Source organism: Salmo salar, chromosome ssa06 (assembly GCF_905237065.1).
Source record: "Salmo salar chromosome ssa06, Ssal_v3.1, whole genome shotgun sequence".
In the NCBI taxonomy this organism is placed as follows: Eukaryota; Metazoa; Chordata; class Actinopteri; order Salmoniformes; family Salmonidae; genus Salmo; species Salmo salar.
In genome coordinates this window covers 75,891,783-75,901,647 of record NC_059447.1, presented here as the reverse complement: position 1 = coordinate 75,901,647, position 9,865 = coordinate 75,891,783, and the positions used below count along the sequence as shown (strand labels likewise).

At 48.3% G+C, this 9,865-nt stretch overlaps 1 long non-coding RNA gene across 1 annotated transcript; it reads right to left on the bottom strand.

Annotated features, from left to right (window-relative positions):
• Positions 1-3,765: 3,765 nt before the first annotated feature.
• Positions 3,766-7,528, bottom strand: LOC106608099 (uncharacterized). Its single transcript, XR_001329380.2, has 3 exons — positions 7,111-7,528; positions 5,009-5,074; positions 3,766-4,224 (listed from the first exon to the last, which is right to left on the bottom strand). It is a non-coding gene; the product is annotated as an uncharacterized lncRNA (long non-coding RNA).
• Positions 7,529-9,865: the final 2,337 nt, after the last annotated feature.

Genomic DNA, 9,865 nt, shown 5'->3' with positions numbered 1-9,865 from the left:
TGGTCAGCAGGGGTGAGGAGGGGGGTGGGGAGGGGTTGAGGTGGTGGTCAGCAGGGGTGAGGAGGGGGTGGGGAGGGGTTGAGGAGGTGGTCAGCAGGGGTGAGGAGGGGGTGGGGAGGGGTTGAGGAGGTGGTCAGCAGGGGTGAGGAGGGGGTGGGGAGGGGTTGAGGTGGTGGTCAGCAGGGGTGAGGAGGGGGGTGGGGAGGGGTTGAGGAGGTGGTCAGCAGGGGTGAGGAGGGGGGTGGGGAGGGGTTGAGGAGGTGTTCAGCAGGGGTGAGGAGGGGGGTGGGGAGGGGTTGAGGAGGTGTTCAGCAGGGGTGAGGAGGGGGTGGGGAGGGGTTGAGGAGGTGTTCAGCAGGGGTGAGGAGGGGGGTGGGGAGGGGTTGAGGAGGTGGTCAGCAGGGGTGAGGAGGGGGGTGAGGAGGTAGTCAGCAGGGGTGAGGAGAGGTTGAGGAGGTGGTCAGCAGGGGTGAGGAGGGGGGTGAGGAGGTGGTCAGCAGGGGTGAGGAGGGTGGTGAGGAGGTGGTCAGCAGGGGTGAGGAGGGTGGTGAAGAGGTGGTCAGCAGGGATGAGGAGGGTGGTGAGGAGGTAGTCAGCAGGGGTGAGGAGAGGTTGAGGAGGTGGTCAGCAGGGGTGAGGAGGGGGGTGAGGAGGTGGTCAGCAGGGGTGAGGAGGGTGGTGAAGAGGTGGTCAGCAGGGGTGAGGAGGGTGGTGAAGAGGTGGTCAGCAGGGATGAGGAGGGTGGTGAGGAGGTGGTCAGCAGGGGTGAGGAGGGTGGTGAGGAGGTGGTCAGCAGGGGTGAGGAGGGGGTGAGGAGATGGTCAGCAGGGGTGAGGAGGGGGGTGAGGAAGTGGGTGAGGAGGAGTTGGAAATGGACCACTGCTGAACATCTGCCAGTGAGCTTGCCCAGTGAAGTGTGCCCCGCGGCCAAATACAGAACCCCACACTGCAGGCTTCTGCCCGACTTCTAACCCCCCTTCCCCTCTAGCGCTTACTCCTCCGCGCTCCCTCCACTCCCTTGCTAACCTCCACCTGCCCATGCTCCCTCCCTCCTTCCCCCACTCCTTCCCTCCCTCCTGCCCATTTTCCTTCCCTCCCTCCAGCCCCCCACTCCTACCCTCCCTCCCCCTCTCCTCCCTCCTACCCCCACTCCTACCCTCCCTCCCCCTCTCACCTTCCCTTCCTTCTCTCCCCTTCCCCTCTCCTCCCTCCTACCCCCACTCCTTCCCTCCCTCCGGTCCCCACTCCTACCCTCCTTCCCTCTCGCCTCCCTCCCCCTCTCCTTCCCTTCCTCCGCCTCTCCTTCTTTCCCCCTCTCTCCCCTTCTCTCCCCTTCTGGCCCCACTCCTTCCCTCCCTCCCCCGCTCTCCTTCCTTCCCCCCCTTCTATCCCCTTCCCCTCCCTCCTTCCCTCTCGCCTCCCTCCCCCTCTCTCCTTCCCTTCCTCCCCCTTTCTCCTTCCTTCCTTCCTTCCTTCCTTCCTTCCTTCCTTCCTTCCTTCCTTCCTTCCTTCCTTCCTTCCTTCCTTCCTCCCCCCTCCTTTCTCTCCCCTTCCCCTCTCCTCCCTCCGGCCCCACTCCTACCCCCCTCCCACTCTCTCCTTCCCTTCCTCCCCCTCTCCTTCTATCTCCCCTCCCTTCTCTCCCCTTCCCCTCTCTCCTACCCCCCACACCTTCCCTCCCCTCTCCCCCTTCCTCCCTGACCCTCCCCCCTCTCTCCTGCCCTCTCTTCTTCCTTCCCCGATCCACTACAGGGCTCTCCCTCTCTCTTATACCCACCTCTTGTCCCACAGGAGGACTCACCTACCAATCTTGAGTCACTGGGTCTGACCAGTCTGTCAGTCAAACAAGCCAATCACCTCTAAGTAACGGTCTGAATCATGTGTCTCTGGGCTAAAACAAGCTGTCAGAGCCAGAGGCAGACTGACCAATCATTTCTCAGTAGGGACACTTAGATTAACTACTTGCTGTTACTGTTGATGGCATTGGCATGCTCTTTCTTTCTCACTTTATGTGTTCCTCTGAATTGGTTCACAACCATCCACTTTCTGGAACAAATCTATGAAATGATCGCTGATGCTACAATTATATTTTGCTAATTGTAATTGGTCACAGGGAGAGGAGCTATCTGACCAGGCCACTGATGGCACCCATTTGTGACTTATTGCATCGTTTAAACCGATCTTTGAGTCTGTTTCAGTGTGAAGGGGCCATTACAATCACAGTGAAAGAGAGGCTGATGATGACAGCCCACCGGGGACACACTGGTTGAATCAACGTTGTTTCCACGTCATTTCAATGAAATTATGTTGAACCGACATGGAATAGACGTTGAATTGACGGTTGGTAACTTCCTAATCTTATTACTGTGTAAACCAGGGCAGTTCAATTCCAGTCCTGGAGGGCCGAAACACTTGTTTTTTGTTTCTAACGAGTAGTTAATTGCACTCACCACTTATTAGAAGAGGATGAAAACCAGAAGTGTTTCGGGCCTCCAGGGCCGACACTAATCAGCTCTGGCATAAACACTTGGCACCCTTCATAGAGTAGGGACTATTCAACCCGCATCGTGGAAGTTCAGCTTTACAGCGCGATTGACATTTAAAGGCAATGTTCCCGCTTTAGCGGAGACTGCATTCTTGGTAAACTCTACATATGTCGGCTCAATCACAATAACCTTTACATTTATATCGCAGAATCTGTAATGCTTCAGCTTGACAGATGAATTCGAACCCTGGGTTAAATCAGTGCAAAGCCTGCCAGACATAAATTAAAGACTGAAGAAGGAGAAGAGTAGTTTATTGTCCATTTGTAGAGATGTAATTGTGTCTTTTAGCTTCTTAAACAACCCCTGAGACCCCCCCCCCCCCCATAATACATTCTCATATTTTCCTGGAGAGTATTAAGCCTGAGGCCAGACAGACAACATGACCGAACCACCAGATATCTCTCTTACAGGAGGACATGGAGAGTGTGAGTGTGTGTTTGATATGCACAGTGTAATATACCCACAGACAATTCCAGAGAGTATGCATTATTAAGAGCAGTAAATGGGTCCAGAATGAACGTGTCTCATTAATAGTGAATGTGATTACTGTTTCTGGGAAGCTCCAGTAGTCTGTCTGTACCAGGAGGGAGAGGGATGGAGAGAGATGGATAATTGAAATGGTCAAATAAAAACAAAAGACTTCCTTGTTTACTAAAAATCAACCATTACTAGCTGCCTGTATGTCTACCCTGGGTCAGGCTCACTTATTCAGATGTAATTGTAATGTAATTGACTTAATGAGGTAGGCTCATGTACACTTAATTTGACCCCAAGAGACTTTGTTCACCAGTGAAAGGTAGAGAATGATTAGCAGATATGCAGTGTAAAGATTTGTCAATGATACTTCAATTTGACTAGGCAAGCCAGGCACCAACTAGGAACCATTGTCTGCCCATTTGCCTGATAGCTGATACCACTTATGGAGGGGATTTGCTCTCTGTCTCCTTCCTAAGCATCCTCATTTATTAGCCATACTCTTAGAAAAGAAGGTTCCTTATAAAACCAAAAAGGGTTCTATCGCTTGCTTCATATACGGAATCCCTAAAAGTTATAAAAAACCCTAGAGGTTATTTTTCACTGAACCAAAATGGTTCCACATAGAACCCTGCATGGTGCCATTTATGAATTATGGCTACTACTATTAAATAGTAATATTTTTAGCTAAGAATATTTTGTAATAAACAAGTAAATAATAATTACCAGCATAGTTTTTAGAATGTATTGTTATTATATGCAAACATAGTTTGGAAATATGCACTGGTGGCCAGGGAGGCATCTATTTGCTTGAACGGTGGACCATGTCAACTCTGGCTGACTTCTTTACAATACAACTTTCTCTGTTAGTTACAGCAAACAACAAAAATGTGTCTTCTGCTCTGTGCTCAACCCCCCAAACAGCAGACCTCACACATACAGTTGAGCACAGGTTCAAGCTGCAGTGCAGCACACCTGGATGGAGAGCATGTTATGGGGTTAAGGGCTTTGGTCAAGGGCCCAACAGTAGGGGAATGTTTTGAGGATGTGAACCCAGCAGCCCTCCAGTTGTCAGATCAATTCTGCCCGTTTTTCCAGTGCCCGGCCCGGAATTCAAACCGGACACAGGTCCATCTCCTGCCACAGGTCCAAATCCTTAGCCTCTGGGCTACCTACCACCAGTACAGTATGGGTTGTTGCCTGACTGGTTCCAGAGGAGAAAAAGGAGAAAAAACAGTTCATCTTCAGAAATAAGCATCAGTTAATCTGCCAAATGAAGGCAAAATGCTATGCAGACATACACTGAGTATACAAAACATTAAGGACACCTGCTCTTTCTAAGCTATGATCCCTTATTGATGTAACCTGTTAAATCCACTTAAATGAGTGTAGATGAAGGGGAGGAGACAGGTAAAATAAGGATTTTAAGCCTTGAGACATGGATTGTGTATGTATGCCATTCAGAGGGTGAATGGGAAAGAAAAATGATTCAAGTGCCTTTGAATGGGGTATGGTAGTAGGCGTCAGGCGCAGTGGTTTGTGTCAAGAACTGCAACACTGCTGGGCTTTTCACACTCAACAGTTTCCCATTTAAGAATGGTCCACCACCCAAAGGACATCCAGCCAACTTGACACAACTGCAGGAAGCAATAGAGTCAACATGGGCCAACATCTATGTGGAACGCTTTCTACACCTCATAGAGTCCATGCCCTGATGAATTGAGGTGGTTCTGAGGGCAAAAGGGGAGCGGGGTGGTCCAACTCAATATTAGGAAGGTGCTCTTAATATTTGCTATACTAGGTGTATAATTATTATGATGAAGAACAAGTTAAATGCAGTTGTTGTCAGCAGCAGCCGAAAGAGAGATCATCTGCCTCTGATAGTTCTGGATTACTGACAGTCTGAGTAAAATAGTGTGTTAAAAGTCATGTAATGCTTAAATAGGCTATTGAATCACCAAGTCTTACAATACATAATTTATTCATACCTCCTCTCAGTGAGCAACAGTCTTCTAATGGCTTCATGAAACATAGTCCCCCCAATAGACTCCACGCTGAAATAAAAGTAACAATTAGTTCATTGCCAATGTCAGGCTGGGTCTGTAGCTGTACAGTGGGGGGAAAAAAGTATTTGATCCCCTGCTGATTTTGTATGTTTGCCCACTGACAAAGAAATGATCAGTCTATAATTTTAATGGTAGGTTTATATGAACAGTGAGAGATAGAATAAAAACAAAAAAAATCCAGAAAAACGCATGTCAAAAATGTTATAAAATGATTTGCATTTTAAGGAGGGAAATAAGTATTTGACCCCTCTGCAAAACATGACTTAGTACTTGGTGGCAAAACCCTTGTTGGCAATCACAGAGGTCAGACGTTTCTTGTAGTTGGCCACCAGGTTTGCACACATCTCAGGAGGGATTTTGTCCCACTCCTCTTTGCAGATCTTCTCCAAGTCATTAAGGTTTCGAGGCTGACGTTTGGCAACTCGAACCTTCAGCTCCCTCCACAGATTTTCTATGTTCTGGAGTTCTGGAGACTGGCTAGGCCACTCCAGGACCTTAATGTGCTTCTTCTTGAGCCACTCCTTTGTTGCCTTGGCCGTGTGTTTTGGGTCATTGTCATGCTGGAATACCCATCCACGACCCATTTTCAATGCCCTGGCTGAGGGAAGGAGGTTCTCAACCAAGATTTGACAGTACATGGCCCCGTCCATCGTCCCTTTGATGCGGTGAAGTTGTCCTGTCCCCTTAGCAGAAAAACACCCCCAAAGCATAATGTTTCCACCTCCATGTTTGACGGTGGAGATGGTGTTCTTGGGGTCATAGGCAGCATTCCTCCTCCTCCAAACACGGCGAGTTGAGTTGATGCCAAAGAGCTCCATTTGGGTCTCATCTAACCACAACACTTTCACCAGTTGTCCTCTGAATCATTCAGATGTTCATTGGCAAACTTCAGACGGGCATGTATATGTGCTTTCTTGAGCAGGGGGACCTTGCGGGCGCTGCAGGATTTCAGTCCTTCACGGCGTAGTGTGTTACCAAATGTTTTCTTGGTGACGATGGTCCCAGCTGCCTTGAGATCATTGACAAGATCCTCCCATGTTGTTCTGGGCTGATTCCTCACCGTTCTCATGATCATTGCAACTCCATGAGGTGAGATCTTGCATGGAACCCCAGGCCGAGGGAGATTGACAGTTCTTTTGTGTTTCTTCCATTTGCGAATAATCGCACCAACTGTTGTCACCTTCTCACCAAGCTGCTTGGCGATGGTCTTGTAGCCCATTCCAGCCTTGTGTAGGTCTACAATCTTGTCCCTGACATCCTTGGAGAGCTCTTTGGTCTTGGCCATGGTGGAGAGTTTGGAATCTGATTGATTGATTGCTTCTGTGGACAGGTGTCTTTTATACAGGTAACAAGCTTAGATTAGGGGCACTCCCTTTAAGAGTGTGCTCCTAATCTCAGCTCGTTACCTGTATAAAAGACACCTGGGAGCCAGAAATCTTTCTGATTGAGAGGGGGGTCAAATACTTATTTCCCTCATTAAAATGCTAATCAATTTATAACATTTTTGACATGCGTTTTTCTGGATTTTTGTTGTTGTTATTCTGTCTCTCACTGTTCAAATAAACCTACCATTAAAATTATAGACTGATCCTTTCTTTATCAGTGGGCAATCGTACAAAATCAGCAGGGGATCAAATACTTTTCCCCCCCACTGTATTTGGCGTATCCCATAATACAAAAATAAGATTTATTCTAATCGTTAGCATACAGTCTTCTCTTCACCTTCATGTTTGTGTGTTACATTACGAGATAGCTATTAATTCCCTTTCGGGATTAACGTTACTTTCCCACGGAATTACGATTCTTCAACAACTCGAGGAAATGCCGTGAGTAGTTGATTTTTATGTAATCTACTCCCCCTCGCTAGTTGTTGTGCCTGCCCACACTAACTACCTTTTAGAGCTTTTTGTTGGGCATTTCCATCCTTGTGTGTTAGCTAGCTAGCTTCGGGTCTATCCCATTACCTCAGAAGTTAGCTCGTAGCTAGCTAAATAAGCCCATGTAGCCACCATAGTTAGTTGTACCTGTTGTTGGCGCTTGTTGACCCATGGTGTTGTGCCAGTCCCAGCCCTTTGATCCAGCATTACCACTCCCTCGCTTGGAGTTTTGCTATGATCCCGGAGCTCAGTGGTGCAGTAGACCACCGGTCCTCGCATGACAGAGTCCACCAACGCCGAGACTGATTGTCCATGCTTGATCGTGCCAGTCAGGTAGCTTCATATAGGCAGGAGTTTTGATCCCGGATCTTGATACATATTTATATGGGAGTCTTGACCCCGAAGCACGACAGGTCGGAGCCAACAGTAAGTCAACATTTCTCCAAAGCCGAAACTGAAGCAATCAAAGCATACACCGAAACGAAAAGCTTTTTTGTTACCTTTTTCTTGGAACACACTTCTCTTATGTGAAAATTCATTATTTGCACACTGATGCAGGGCTGTACACAGGATGTCATTCCACCCATGTCAACAGTGTGGAAAAACAACTCCCAGCCTCAGATGAGAACACGATTTGTATTATTTGCTTGGGAGCTGAAAATGCTTATGCAGCTTCACAGGGTAGCAGCGCTTGCACTCACTGGCAGAAATTCAAACCAAGAACATTGAAATCTCAATTTGTGCAGTTTGGGGGCGGAGCCTCCATTTTCTCATCAGATGAGTCCGCCACACAAATAGATCAATGAACATTCTAAATGCTCCAACTCTAATGAAGGGTCAACATTCCCCTTGTGATCCACTTCCCAATAAACTCCATCGCTCATCCTCGCCTGGGCACAAATCTCGACGCACTGAGATGCGCAAGGAGATAAGTCACTGGACAGTCATATGGCAACCATTGAGTCTGCCCACTAGCACAACCTGGCCAAGCTTCCCCCGCCAGTACCAAGCCCAACGCTTACCTCTGAACGGAGCATGGTTGTTGAATCGGATGACACTGACGTATTGTCCACAAAATCCTCCCACTCTTATGACACAGACTATGAGCTCTCTGATCATGATATGTACCACAGCTGTAGCATCGTCTAGTCCCAGCCAGCCACCCTGGCAGTGATGGTCAACCAGAAAATAACCTTGTCTGAAATATTTGATAGGGCAAGCAGAAACCTCAATGTGGAACATGCAACAACTGCAATGGCGTCCACATCCAAGTTTGATCAAATACTTTGTGCCTGAGCTCCAATGCACATAGAGCATGCCAAAGGTCAGAACCCCAGTCATGCCAAGCATATGCACTCGCTTAGCTACAGTTCCTGGTACAGATGATAATGGTTTTGGCCATTTCCCTTGTATGGACAAATCATACACTTCACTTGTTCTGCCTGCTTTTCTCCGTCACAGTTCAGACCAAGGGCTGCCGAATGAACGATGCATCTGATCGCTTCCTACGCAGGACACATGACAGCACTGCTTCAGCCGTTAGGCTTGGCAATTCAGCAGCGATACTGGCTTTCTGTCAGAAGGAGCTGCAGCAACGCCTCTCTGCAAACTACAATGCTGAGACCATGAAAGAACGGTCTACAGTTACAGACCTGCTCATCCAAAGCCTTCAGGGCAATGCTCAGATAGTTGGGAAATCCTTGGAAACACTGTGCGATGCATGGCCACCTATGGTTAGTGCAGTCCAAGCTCCCTGACAAAGAGAAGGTTCCACTTCTAGGTGTACCGATATCACCTGGCCAGACATTTGGCTCAACAGCGACGCACATCCTCCAAGTGTCTAAGGAGGACAGAGAAGCCTAGAATGCATCAGCCAGCAAACCATTACTCCCATCCCAGGGCCCCAACTGGGATGGCAAGAAACCAGGCTCATACTCACGCTGCACATGCTCAAGAGTGGAGGAACAGACACTCTCAGCCGTACTGAAGAGATGGAGAGCAGCATCGCCCAAGAGGCCGAGGCACACCATATGCAGGCCCTCTGCAGCACAGCACGCAGCGCCTCGGCCCTCATGGGACCGGCTCTCTAGCGCAACACCGTTTCCTCGAGCACTACCTTTCCAGCTGGAAAAGGTCAACAGTCAAAAAATGGGTGTTAGGCACTCGAACACAAGGCTACGCACTACAATTTTGTAAGCGACCCCCAACGCTTCAGGGGTGCCTTGAAAACAGCAGCTCGCAACCCTGCTCAAAAGCAAACACTCTGCTCAGAAATCTCCTTGCTCCTGGAAAAGCATGCAATCGAAGAGGTAGAACCAGTACAACAAACTGTGGGTTCTACTCAATCTCTTTTCTGGTGCCAAAAAAGGTGTTTTTTAGATTTGCATTCTACCCTTCAGCCTTTCGCTCATCCCTCACATTTTCAAAAAGTGCATAAGCGCAGCAGGGTCACCAAGCCATTCTTTGGCACACATCCATGCTCTCATATCACCTCTCTGAGTTGGGACTAACAATGAAGTTGGAACAGAGTACTCTGGTCCCCACAGTGCATGCACTTTCTGGGTTTGACCCTGGACACTCAAATCATGCGAGCAACACTCTCTCCCGAAAGAGTGGTATCTTTGACAAATTGTCTTTCAACATTCAAACTGAGAAAACCAGTGATTGTTCTAGAGATACAGGCTCCTAGGCCTCCTAGCTGCTGCAATCCATGTTGTACCATTGGGTTTGCTCCACTTGTGGCCAATACAGCGCTGTTAGAAGAGATACAATCTATGTCCCAGAAGGAAAAACAAAAACCTGACCATTTTAATGAGTTGCTATGGAGCATAAGAATCTTAAGTTTTTACATTTTTTTATTTCACCTTTATTTAACCAGGTAGGCCAATTGAGAACAAGTTTC